The sequence below is a fragment of the Prionailurus bengalensis genome, chromosome B2 (assembly GCF_016509475.1).
Source record: "Prionailurus bengalensis isolate Pbe53 chromosome B2, Fcat_Pben_1.1_paternal_pri, whole genome shotgun sequence".
Lineage (NCBI taxonomy): Eukaryota > Metazoa > Chordata > Mammalia > Carnivora > Felidae > Prionailurus > Prionailurus bengalensis.
In genome coordinates, this window is record NC_057349.1 from 104701511 (window position 1) to 104714473 (window position 12963).

Here is a 12963-nt window from a genome sequence, read left to right on the forward strand (position 1 = left end):
ATAAACAAGGACACAGGAATCACAGAAAGTTAACTCACTCGTGGTAAGACATATATTAATTGGCAAATTGCCTCCTCCTATCTCCTACGCATAACCTTCCCTTATCATTCTGATAGTCCTATAGCTCTATGACCTTTGCCACCCAATTTAGTACTTACTTTCTAGCTTTGACTCTCTTGGTTGCTTTATGCAGATCAGTCTCCTCATCCCACCTGGACAAGGATGGCTGTATAGTGGCTTCATCCTTGGCATCTACAGTGACTGACTATCTCATTGACCATTTTAATGAAATGTGATGATTTGATTTAAATGTAAATTTTAAAAGGTTTTACCAAAATGAATAATATGACTCTGCTAGCATTTCATTTTGAGTTGAGTAGATATATGTATTATAAATAGGAATCATAAGGGGCGCCTGGGTGGCGCAGTCGGTTAAGCGTCCGACTTCAGCCAGGTCACGATCTCGCGGTCCGTGAGTTCAAGCCCCGCGTCGGGCTCTGGGCTGATGGCTCAGAGCCTGGAGCCTGTTTCCAATTCTGTGTCTCCCTCTCTCTCTGCCCCTCCCCCGTTCATGCTCTGTCTCTCTCTGTCCCAAAAATAAATAAACGTTGAAAAAAAAAAATTAAAAAAAAAAAAAAAAGAAAAAAAAAATAGGAATCATTTGATTTGCGTATTAGAATATAGGTACACAACAGAGCCTGTCCTAATGGCAATTGGCAATAAACCTCACTACAGAGAAAAAGATGTATCAGTAACACGATTGTATGAAAAAGCATTTGCAGAAAATGTCGTGAAAAACTAGAAGGTACATTTGCCACAGGACACGGACTTTAACAAAAGTTCAAAAATAAACTAATATAGTCAAACAGGAATGACTTTACTAAAGTATATAGTAAACACTGGAAAACTTAGGAAACATCCACTGTTATTGCTCTTGAACAGCAGGTTTTTTTTCTTTTTTCAGAGTGACATGGTTTCTGGTTATATATTCATTTTGGCCTACATTTATTTAGTGTCTTCTAAATGTGCTATCTCTTTTAATCCTCAGAACAACCCTGTGAGGTAATAATACTATGACCTCCGGGGCGCCTGGGTGGCGCAGTCGGTTAAGCGTCCGACTTCAGCCAGGTCACGATCTCACGGTCCGTGAGTTCGAGCCCCGCGTCAGGCTCTGGGCTGATGGCTCAGAGCCTGGAGCCTGTTTCCGATTCTGTGTCTCCCTCTCTCTCTGCCCCTCCCCTGCTCATGCTCTGTCTCTCTCTGTCCCAAAAATAAATAAACGTTGAAAAAAAAAATTAAAAAAAAAATACTATGACCTCCATTTTACATTACCTCAGAAGGAACTCAAGCAAAGAGAAACTGAGTTGCTTATCCAAGGTCATACAGCAGCAATATAGAGCCACAAGCTGAAACCAGGTAATCTGACTCAAGAACCGTGCACTCATTCATTATATCGTCCTGCAGTTCTGCACAATGTATAAAATGCAAAGGTACTTTCTTAGAAATAAGACCATATGACCATCTCAATTTAATGTTAAATCTTATCTTCCTATTCCCCTCTGCCCATCCAGAAAAATACTAACAATTGTTGGGGAAGCACCCAGTTAGTAAAAGGAGAAACAGGAATTCACGATTCAGTGCCCTACGTCCCCAGTTCTCCATCCATCAAATGTAACATTCCCTTTGTTCATTTGTTTTTTTTATTGGTATTGTATAGACCTAGTCTTACTAGAGGAGGGCAAAAGACATGGGCTGAGTTCCAGCTCTGCCTTAACGGGGCAATGGAAATTTGGGCAAGTGGTTTGACTTTTTAAAATCTCATTTCCACATTTTGAAAATGGGAAGAATAAGGGGCACCTGGCTGGCTCAGCCAGAGGAGCACGCAACTCTTGATCTCGGGGTAGTGAGCTCAAGCCTCACGTTGGTTGTAGAGCCTACTTTGAAAAAAATGGGAATAATAAGATCACCCAACCTATCTTTATTCACTTCTCAGAGTAGTGGGTCAGCACTCTGCATAGGTGAACCTTCCTTATAAGTTGCTTTCTTTCCTCCACCCTCACCCCCATCTCCGTGTCTTTTTTTCCTTCTTTTCTTATTTCATGGAAAAATTAAAAATAAAAAAATAATTATTTCATGGACCATTATAGCCAAAAGATACTTGATTTTCAAACAATTTCCCCTGAATGACCCTTAATGTATGGAAGGAGTTATGTCTCTCTGACTGAATGGGTCACCTCTCCTGGGCTCTAAAGCCCAGAGTTGAGTTGAGCAGCAACAGAGGCATTCTATGGAAATGTTTCTCTTCCTCAGACAGGACAAAGGCATCTTTAGCAGACAGACCCCATGTGTCCAGAGCCAGGTACACTTGCCAATTCCAACAGAAAGCTGTCCTACTTTCTGGGAAAACAATGGCTGAAGAACAACTAACTTTACATTCAAAGAAGATGCCGAGCTAATTGAATTTCTTGCAGGTAAGAGTCAAGGTTGCATTAGGCATTTTAATACATTTAACCTCATAAACAAGGACACAGGAATCACAGAAAGTTAACTCACTCGTGGTAAGACATATATTAATTGGCAAATTGCCTCTGGCTTTGGCACCATCCCAGTGTGGAGATTAATGTGGTGGCCATGAAGATGTACCTCACAGCCCTCCAAATACAGGAAGAATAACGTCCAAGGGCCTGAATGCTGTACCCTGAAATCTGTAGCCTGCTTTGCTTGCATTCAGGCCATACGTCCTGTGAGCTGCTCCAGCCAAGACTGAGTGTGGCTAGAATACATAAGGTAAAACCATTCCTAGAAACTGCGGGACTCAGCTGACCACTGACCCTGGCTGACTCAAGGACTCCCCAATGGCCTCGAATCTTCCCTGGATGGCACAGGAGTCTAGGCCACTTCACCCAACTTTCTCTTGTTCTTCTTTTCATTCAGTCAGACTTGTTTCCTGGTCAAAAGTTTCTTCCATCTTTTTTCTGGGCCCCTCCCCATTTCACTCACAGTCATTTCCCCTAGTAATAACTTTGCACATTTAATCCCAGCTTGACTTCTGCTCTTCAGAGGACCCAGATTAACACATTTAACAGATCATTTAAACGTCTTAGTTTCAATTTTTGTATTTTGCAAATTGGGAGTTGGGGGACAGAGAAGAGCTAAAAGGAGAAAGACTTATTCAGTGTCTACCATGTGCTTTATGTTATTTTACATAATTATCACATCAACTTTCATATGACAGGTAGTACTGCTATTTTACGGAAAAGGAAGGGGAAGATCAGAGAAATGATATCACTAGTTTAAGATTACTGCAGAGTCTAGATTTGTACTGAAGCCTACTCTGACTTCAAGGTTGTATCTTCTCTACCACTTTCTCTCCTTTTCTAACTGCTTAATTGTGAAGATCAAAAAAGATAACAGATGTGAAAGCACTTTGAAAATGTAAAGATGTGTTACTTCAAAGCCAGAGATTATTATTATTTCTGTTGGTTGTGGTCAAGACCACTATGTCATATGCAAGCCTGGTGCAAAGTACAAATGTGGGGCTCCTTGTTCAAAATTTATTGAGACTTTGAAGATGGCACAGCAGAGCATTATACCAGGTATGGGACCCATGAACCCAGCCATGGGAACAGCAGAATTATTGGGACAGGGGCAATCAAATTGAGCTTGTAGGAAACTTTCTAGAAGAATAGAAAAAACATTCTGGGGTGCCTGGGTGACTCAGTTGGTTGAGCAGCCAACTTTGGTCAGCTCATGATCTCATGGTTCATGAGTTTGAGCCCCGCATCAGGCTCTGTGCTGACAGCTCAGAGCCTGGAGCCTGCTTCGGATTCTGTGTCTCCCTCTTTGCCCCTCCACCACTCACACCCTGTCTCTCTCTCTCAAAAGTGAGTAAACTTTAAAAAAAAATTAGAAGAAAAACATTACTTATAATGAGTATTTTAGAACTCCTGTTTTCTTTCTTGAAATTCACAAATAGTGTACCATCATTTAAATTTATTTTTTTAGTTTAAGTCATCTCTACACCCAACGTGGGACTCAAACTCATGACCCCCTAGATCAACGGTCAGTCACATACTCTTCTGACTGGGCCAGCCAGGAACCCCAATTTTTAAAAAATTAATATAACATCTTGGTTGTAATATCAAGGAAAAATAAAAGGGAAATAATTCTTAAAATATCTATTTTAATTTATAAATGGTTGGGCATGCCTGTACTAAATGACATGATGAAGTAGTTAGGTGGCTACACCTATAGAATCACTAGCTCCTTATATATTTTGGAGATTAACCTTTTCAGATATATAGTTTGCAAATATTTTCTCCCATTCTATAGGTTGCCTTTTCACTCTGTTGATTGTGGATAAAATAAAAATTATAAGCATTAGAAAGCTTTGTGTCAGAGTTTAACTGGCAATTGTTTTCATTCTTAGTGTTAGGTAACGATGTGTCTTACAAGCAGTGTTTAAGAGTAGATGAAGTAAGTTGCTTTCAAAAAATGCAGTGTTTAACACAGTGCAGGGAGGTGAGGGGTGTGCCTGGCTGGCTCAGCTGGTAGAATGTGCAACTCTTGATCTCAGAGTCTTGAGTTCAAGCCCCATGTTGGGGGTAGAGTTTACTTTAAAAATAATAATAAATAAATAAAAATAAAACAGTGCAAAATGTCTTCATCTGTAAAATGGTGCTAGGCTCTAGGCTTAAATAATAATTAATATATTTTTCATCTATATGTTTAACACTGGATAATTACTTTATACGGGGCACTGTTCTCCACACTGCAGGATCTAGCATCCCTAATGTCCCTAATGAATACCAATCGCACCTACATCCATTGTAATAATCAAAATAGCCGGCAAATTTCCCAGACACCATAGGGGGAAGTATACATATACATTGATAATCAGTTTTTTAAATGCCTGTGAATATGACATGGTATTCTCATTCCTGGTCACTAGAGGGAGAAAGTGGTCTTTAAAATGATAATCTGTAGTTTGTCAGCCTTTTAGGTTAAAGTTAAAACTGCTCTGGAAAAAAAAAATTTAAACTGCTCTGAAGAGAATATTTATGATAATTTTATATACCATACATTCATAAAACAACTGTGGCATGAATTTTCAACGTATGTTTTATGCTGTGTATACTATTAGAATTGAATCATCATCTTTATTATACTTAAGCTATCACTGTTACAAAATTAAAATTTTCTCAGACAAGCTTATTTAGTTATGATGCCTCCCATGATAATATATAGCCAAAAAACAAGATTAGATAGCGTTGCTTTCCTCAATCATTAGAGAAATAAGAGACAAAGTCTGTGACCTGAATGACCTCATACCTTTGTGTGCTGAGTGTGATAGGTAATTTTATGTGTCAATTTGACTGGGCCAGGGGGTGCCCAGACTAAATATTATTTCTGAATGTGTCTGTGAGGGTGTTTCTGGAATTAGCATTTGAATTGGTGGACTCAAGAAAGTAGATTGCCCTTCCCAACATGGGTGGGCATCATCCAGTCTGTTGAAGGCCTAGATAGAACAAAAAGGTAGAGGAAAGGAGGAATTTGCCTCTTTTGCTTCCTCCCTGAGTACTTGAGCTAGGACATGAGTCTTCTACTGCCTTTGACTGGTCTTTACACCATCAGCTTACTTGGTTCTTAGGCCTTAGGACTCAGACTGGAATTATACTACATCACTCAGCTTTCCTGGGTTTCCAGCTTGCATGTGGCAGATTGTGACACTGCTCAGTAGACCTCCCTAATCACATGAGCCATTTCCTCATATAAATCTCTTCCTATTGACCCTATTTCTGTAGAGAACCTGCCTAGTATACTAGGTAAAGAGCATACATTGGAATCGGACAGTTCTGGCTTCATGTCTCAGTTGTGCCACATACAGGCAGTTCAATTTGAGCAGGTCACTTGACTTCTCTGAGCCATAAGCTCCTCAAATATGGAATGAATATAATAAAACTTAAGTTACAGAACTGTTAGGAAGATGAAATATTTGCAAAGTGTTCATCCCAATGGCTTTCAGTAAATAAAAGCTGACTTGATAATTTTTATTATTTTTATGCTAAGATTTACCTACATGAAATAGAGTATAGTGCAGACAAAATAAAATCAATGTCAAATTCTGCTATAAAACTGTAAGTGTGTAGAAGTTCAAAGATGAAAGACATCCATAAATAATGGAGCAGTAAGTGAAAAAAAGAGTTGAATTGGACCATGTAGGATACAATTTGAATAACATGAAAAAGATATAAAACACTGGGGCATAGTAATAATACTTGTCCACTATGTTCCAGTTACTTTTTTTAAAAGATTTTATTTTTGAGTAATCTGTACACCCACTGTGGGGCTCGAACTCACAACCCTGAGATCAAGAATCACATGCTCTTCTGACTCAGCCAGCCAGGTGCCTTTGTTCCAGTTACTTCTAAATGATTTTAGATATATGGTATTTCCAGTTCATAGGAAAAAAATGTTTTGCTGGCACTAAAATAAAATGCTTCACCACATTTTTTTTCACATATTATTTTAAAGACTTTATAAAATAATTTTTAAAAATTAGTTACATGAAATCTATGCTTTTAATAGCTAATTGGAGAGGATTCATCAAAATTGACCTCAGAGTAAACTTGAAGAAGTTTGACCATTACTTAAAATGATTGATTACAACAGCACCTAGACTACCATGTACTAGACTCATCTCAACACAACTCCTTATTGTACTAAGAGAAGTTAGAGCTTGGTTAAGAGGATAACAATTAAGTATGAAGTGCTGTTATAAGTAATCACCCAATTGACTCAAACCTCAATAAATACACATTCTTTGCATTTCATAGTGTTAATGACAGTTCTGTCTACAGCTCAGCAAATTCCAGAAGGATATTAAAACATTTGAACTACTTTGGCTAACTCTGTTCTTCTGAAGGAAGGTAAAACCAAGCAGTTTAATTCAGACAGTAAGTATCAAGAATTGTATTTTTATTTTTATTTTTATTTTTATTTTTTTGAAAGTGTGATAGTGATCACTTTTTTTTTTTAACATTTATTTATTTTTGAGACAGAGAGAGACAGAGCATGAACAGGGGAGGGGCAGAGAGAGAGGGAGACACAGAATCTGAAACAGGCTCCAGGCTCTGAGCTGTCAGCACAGAGCCGACGCGGGGCTCGAACTCACGGACTGTGAGATCATGACCTGAGCCGAAGTCGGACGCTCAACCGACCAAGCCACCCAGGCGCCCCAAGAATTGTATTTTTAAATACAGGAAACAGTCATAATCTGATGGAGCTTAGAAAACCTGTATTATTTAACATATACAAAGATAAATGAACAGATATATAAAGGTAAATAAATGCATCCCTTTTGAAAGCCATTCATGAATAGATTGGGAATATTAAAGCTAACCTACTTATACTTAATTAGGATTTAAATGTCTTTATGCTAAAATTACAGGTTGCTGCAATATGGTGAGATGTGCCCTACCTTGAAATAAGGAACCCTAACTGAATACAACCTGTGTTACTTATATCTAAATTAATACACTTCAATTTGCTAAGCTTCTATTTCCCTATCATATGGGGATAGTGATACAAAAACTGTAGGATTACACATGTAAAATGAGAGCATACATGGAAATTTCTGATATTTCTAACAATCTGCTGAGAAGACTTTGAAGACAGAGGTGTGTACTTGGAGCAGAATTAGATACCTGAGGCTCAAATTGTGACTCCATGGGGTAGAGAACTCAAATGTCATTAAGAATATAGGTAAATATCTTGTTTTGTTTTTAAACTTTTTTAATGTTTGTTTATTTTTTGAAAGCGAGAGAGAGTGTGTGAGAGGGAGAGGGCAGAGAGAGAAGGAGAGACAGAATTTGAAGCAGGCACCAGGCTCTGAATTGGCAGCACAGAGCCCAACACGGGGCTCAAACTCAAACCGCGAGACCATGACCTGAGCCAGAGTCAGTCGTGGAACTAACTGAACCACCCAGGCGCCCCTTGTTTTGTTTTTATAATGAGAACTGAATTCAGGAAACTAAGAGATAAAGCAAGAACAGCAATGGGGTTTAGGGCAATGATTCCCAAACATTAGTATGCATCAGAATTACCTGGATTGCTAGTTAAACTACAGTTGCTAGAGTCTACTTCCAGAGTTTGAGTCTATAGAGAAGGAGTGGGGTTCTTGCATTTGCATTTCTAACAAGATTCAAGTGAGTCTCACACTGCTTTTCTGGGGGCCACCCTTCACAATCTACTGTGTTAGGGTAATAGAGACTGGTAAGTTGAAGCTGGAGTCAGAGAGAAGGGTCCAAGTAAAGAAGGTCAGAGAATCATCTTGTAGACATCTAAATTGGCAGAAATGAAAAGGGAAACACGGAGATTATTATTGAATAAGTATGTGAGTACTACTTACAGGTCAATATGAGCAGATTCAACTTCTTCAGTGACCAGAGGATGACAGCCTCTTAGTTTGTATGTTAAGGAAATCTCTAGAGAGGTCAACTTTTGCCCAGAATTGAAGGTGAAAAGTAACCAAAAAAAAAAAAAAAGTAATCCTAAAATTGGTATTAGAAATGAAATTATACAGCAATAAGAACTTGCAAACAAGGTCATACAAGTAGAGTCAACAACTTGTATTTAAGCACTGAAGAAAAGTAAAAATAGCAGAAATGGGCAAATAGAATTCCATTTTTTGAATTGATGACAATAATTTTAAGTCTGTTGTTTAATGAGGTTATAACTTACACTAAAATGCATGGATCTTTATTGTACAACTTGACGAGTTTTGACAAATAGATACATCTGTGTTATCATCAGCCGAATCCAGCATTACTATCACCCAACAGTTGGCTCATGTTTCTTTCTCATTACTAACCCTGAGGCAACCACTCTTTGGATTTCTATCACCATAGATTAAGTTTTCCATGCTATCCAACTTCACATATATGGAATTACATAGTATGCACTCTCTTGTCTAACATCTTTCATTGACCAATGATTCTGAAATTGTTGCATGATCGATAGTTTGTTCCTTCTTGTTGCTGAGTCATGTTCCATTGTATGAATACACCATAATTTATTCATTCACTTGTGATGGACATTGGTTTGTGTCTAGTTTTGAGCTGTTATAAAACTGCTATGAACATTCTTGTGCTGTATGTAAATTATACTTTAATAAAGAAAACAATGACAAATTCCAAAAACAAAAGAAAAACTACTTGTAGGTAACATCTTTGGTGACTTAAATGAGCAAAGAGAGAGGGCTAAGGCAAAAACAACAGTGAGGTGGTAAAGATTAAATATCTGTCACTCAGTGTTAGCCACTATTAATGTGGTCAAGAAAACGCAAATGGATTCAAGCTGGATATGTATGCTGACTAGAAAGCAAATGGAGAACACACTCATTTCCCAATACTAAACTGCCATGAATTCTAGAATCAGAGGTTGAATCTTAAAGACATGAAGACTTGGAAATGAAGTTACTGTCACACATTCAAAGGCTTACATGTATGGAATCATGCATCCAGTTGCCGTGGCTGATTCTGCAATGCAAACCTTTACTCTATTAGTCGACCTCAAGAAATGTGTACTGAAATCAAGCCCTGAATAAGAAGGCTCATATTTCTAGAATTTTGTAGAGGAGTTCATGAATCTCAAAATAAGTTTTAAGTTTCTAGGTTAAGTGGTTATTCTGGGGCAGCGTCCTAATTGGGTCTATCCAGAGCTGTAGGAAGTAACCCAACATCACTGGTAACTCTTCACAATAATATGTGCTTCCTACTTGCCTCCTATAGTCTCCAATTATAAAACAATCTTTAAATATGAGTATTATTATTACCTTGATGGAAATTGATCAAGATTATCAATTTTACTTTTATCTGTGTACTTTTGTAATATATTTTTTCTATTTTTGACAACTGATGAAAATAAGCTGTACAACATTTTAAATATTTCTCCAACTTTTTGATTTGAAAAGTTTCAAACCCACAGTTGAAATAATAATATCAAAATAGTAATACTACCATTAAAAAAAAAAGAGTGAAAGTAAAAAGATTACTAAGAAGTTGTTTCCTTTTTTGACAGGGGAATTTGAAAAACAAAGTGTATCAGTTATTAGGACTGCATCTGGGAGGAATGGCACACTTTCTCATCCCTCAGCATGGAGGGGGCTTCATAACCTGATTTCTGAAGAGGTACCAAGTGTGCTTGCTGATGCCCTAGGAGAAAGTTAAAATGTGTGTGTTTAGGGGGGACGGGGGGAGGAGGGAGTAGGTAGCTCCATAGTTTATACAAAGATCCTAAAGATACTGCATCACTCTGAAAGGAAGCTTTCTGGGAGAACTTCAACAGTGACCTGGCTACAGACCAGATTTGTAAATGAAGTGAAATTAGGGGGTAAAATTACTCATTAGAAATAATTAATGATCTTCTAAATGCAAATAGGTTAAAAGAATTAGACTAATTTAATAGAATAAAAATTAATATAGATACATGTAAACTGTTGGAAACAAACTTCAATAAAGCGTAACATGAATGGGGTGCCTGGGTGGCTCAGTCAGTTAGGCGTCCGAATTCAGCTCAGGTCATGTTCTCGTGGTTCATGGGTTTGGTGTGTCAGGCTCTGTGCTGATAGCATGGAGCTTGGGATTCTTGTTCTTTCCTCTTTCTCTGCCCTTCCCCTGCTTGCGCTTTCTCTCATTCTCAAAATAAATAAACTTACAAAAAATAAAATTAAAGTGTAACATGAAAAAACCTAATTCAGCAGCACATGAATACTTTAAAATTTAAAGGTTTGGTAAATTTTAATCTTATTAGGAGTGAAAGGGTAATATTGCTGCCCCAAAAGCTAATGTTCTCTTAAGATCCATTCAAAGAAATATACTATGCAGAATATAAGCAGTAATAATCCTATTCAGGGCACCTGGGTGGCTCAGTCGGTTGAGCATCTGACTCTTGATTTCCACTCAGGTCATGATCTCATGGTCATGAGATCAAGCCCTGCATCAGACTCCTCACGGAGCATGGATCCTGCTTGAGATTCTCTCTCTGCCCCTTTCCCCTGCTCATGTGCTCTCTCTCTTAAAAAAAAAAAAAAATCCCATTCTGTTCTTTCTATTCTGTTATTTGGACGTTACAGTGTTCAGTTTGGAGCACCTGACTTTAGGAAAAATATAAGCATAATGAATCTTGTTTATTTGCATTCACAATGGATAAGGAACATTGAAGGAATATGTATATAGCCAGGTTGGTGGGGGAGGGGAGGGTGTGGAGGGGAGGGATAGGATGATGACCTTCAAGTACTTAATTCATTTGTGGAATCAGGCTAATTACATCCTGCAAGACTCCAGGGGTCAAAATATGGAGCAGAGGTGCTGTATATGCCCAGTCCTTTATAATACCTGAATGTTATAAGGCAATATATTTCTGAATAAATTTAACAAAACTGGGAAGGGAGTGGGTATTCCCTCCCTTGAGTCCAAGGAAAGGTTATCCATGATTCTCAAATATGTCTGTACCTTAGTGTCTAATTTAACTGGTTTGGGGATAGAGCCTGGAATTTTTTACCAAGCTCCCCAGCCATTTATAATGGACAGTCAACTTTGAGAAATATTTGGCTAGGTAATTGTCTGGATGTAAATTAATGTGAAATTAAAATGGAGAGGAAGGTAAATGGAAATTAATATTTACCACATATTATATGCCAGGCATTGTGCTTGGCATTTTCACACTCTAACCTGTATTAACTATGTTAATACTTGGAATCTTTTAGCACAGTGCCTGGCATATAGTAAACTCCCAAATGTATGCTGTTATCCTCTCTACAACCTTATATTGACATTCTCCAAATACATCCTGGGAGAATACTAGCTTATAATATAGGTATTATCATCCCTGCATGATGGACAAGGAAACCAAGACTCAGAGAAGGTATTTATTTTGGCCACTAATAAGACATCTGTGGGTTTATAAAAAAATTAGCAGCCTACCTAAGTGGCCCTTTTTATTTTAATAGAATTTTAATAGAAGAAGAAATCTCTTCCTGACCTGGTCTCAAAAAAATGACATTAACTATAAATCCTGAAAAAGTGAAGCCAAAAAGTAGACATTTTTTCCTAATGTGGCCTGACAGAAACTCTTCTGTAAGTCTTGAGAACCCCTGAGGTCAGAGGGAATGGATTAAAGTGGCCCTTCAGAGCTAAAACAAAGCACTTCAAGCAAACATGGAGAAAGTACTGCTCACAAGTGAAATAGCTCCCATATATATATAGTGAATGCATAAATATTGTATCTGTCACATCCATAGTCTAGGACTTCAATTATATATTTAACACTGAGGGAGGGAAAGTTGGTCCTGAAGGGACAATCCTGATCATCTCTGACACCTTCTCTTTGCCACGTTAATCCTGAGTTTTCTTGTGCACATGACTGGTTTGAGTATGTGAATTTGCTGAAGAGGAAACATTCAAGAAAAGATACTCCCTCCTCAATGAGATTGTAAGTTCCTCAATTGCAAGGACAACCTTCACTTTACTATCCCATATAGCCCTTAATGTAATAGCCAATACAAAATAATAATTGCTGCAAGATTGTACTGCAAGGCTACACTAATTTTCAAAAATAAAATATGCTTCAAGTGGTGAGCATTGAATTGACTTGGTACAATGCTATATTCAGATTTTTTTTTTTTCTGTTGCCTGGCCAATTGTTAAAATTTAGAGCCTATGTTAACATACACAAAATGGTATAGCTGATGACTGAAATTTTATTTTCTGAGCTTCAGGTACATCTGTAAACCAAAAATACAAAACATTTTATTCTAGAAGAATATGAAGCTATAGGTCCTAAATGTTAAGGGTTTACTTTTTTTTTTCTTTTTTGTTAAGGGACTACTTTATTCTTTATTAATTATTATTATTTTTTTTAAGTAGGCTTCACACCCAGCAGAGCATAATGCAGGGCTTGAAC

General features: G+C 37.7%; 1 long non-coding RNA gene across 1 annotated transcript; it reads left to right on the forward strand.

The window, feature by feature from the left end:
- The first annotated feature begins 1306 nt into the window (after positions 1-1306).
- Positions 1307-10536, forward strand: LOC122489896. Its single transcript, XR_006299037.1, has 3 exons — positions 1307-1416; positions 2311-2471; positions 10081-10536. It is a non-coding gene; the product is annotated as an uncharacterized LOC122489896 (long non-coding RNA).
- The last annotated feature ends 2427 nt before the right edge of the window (positions 10537-12963 follow it).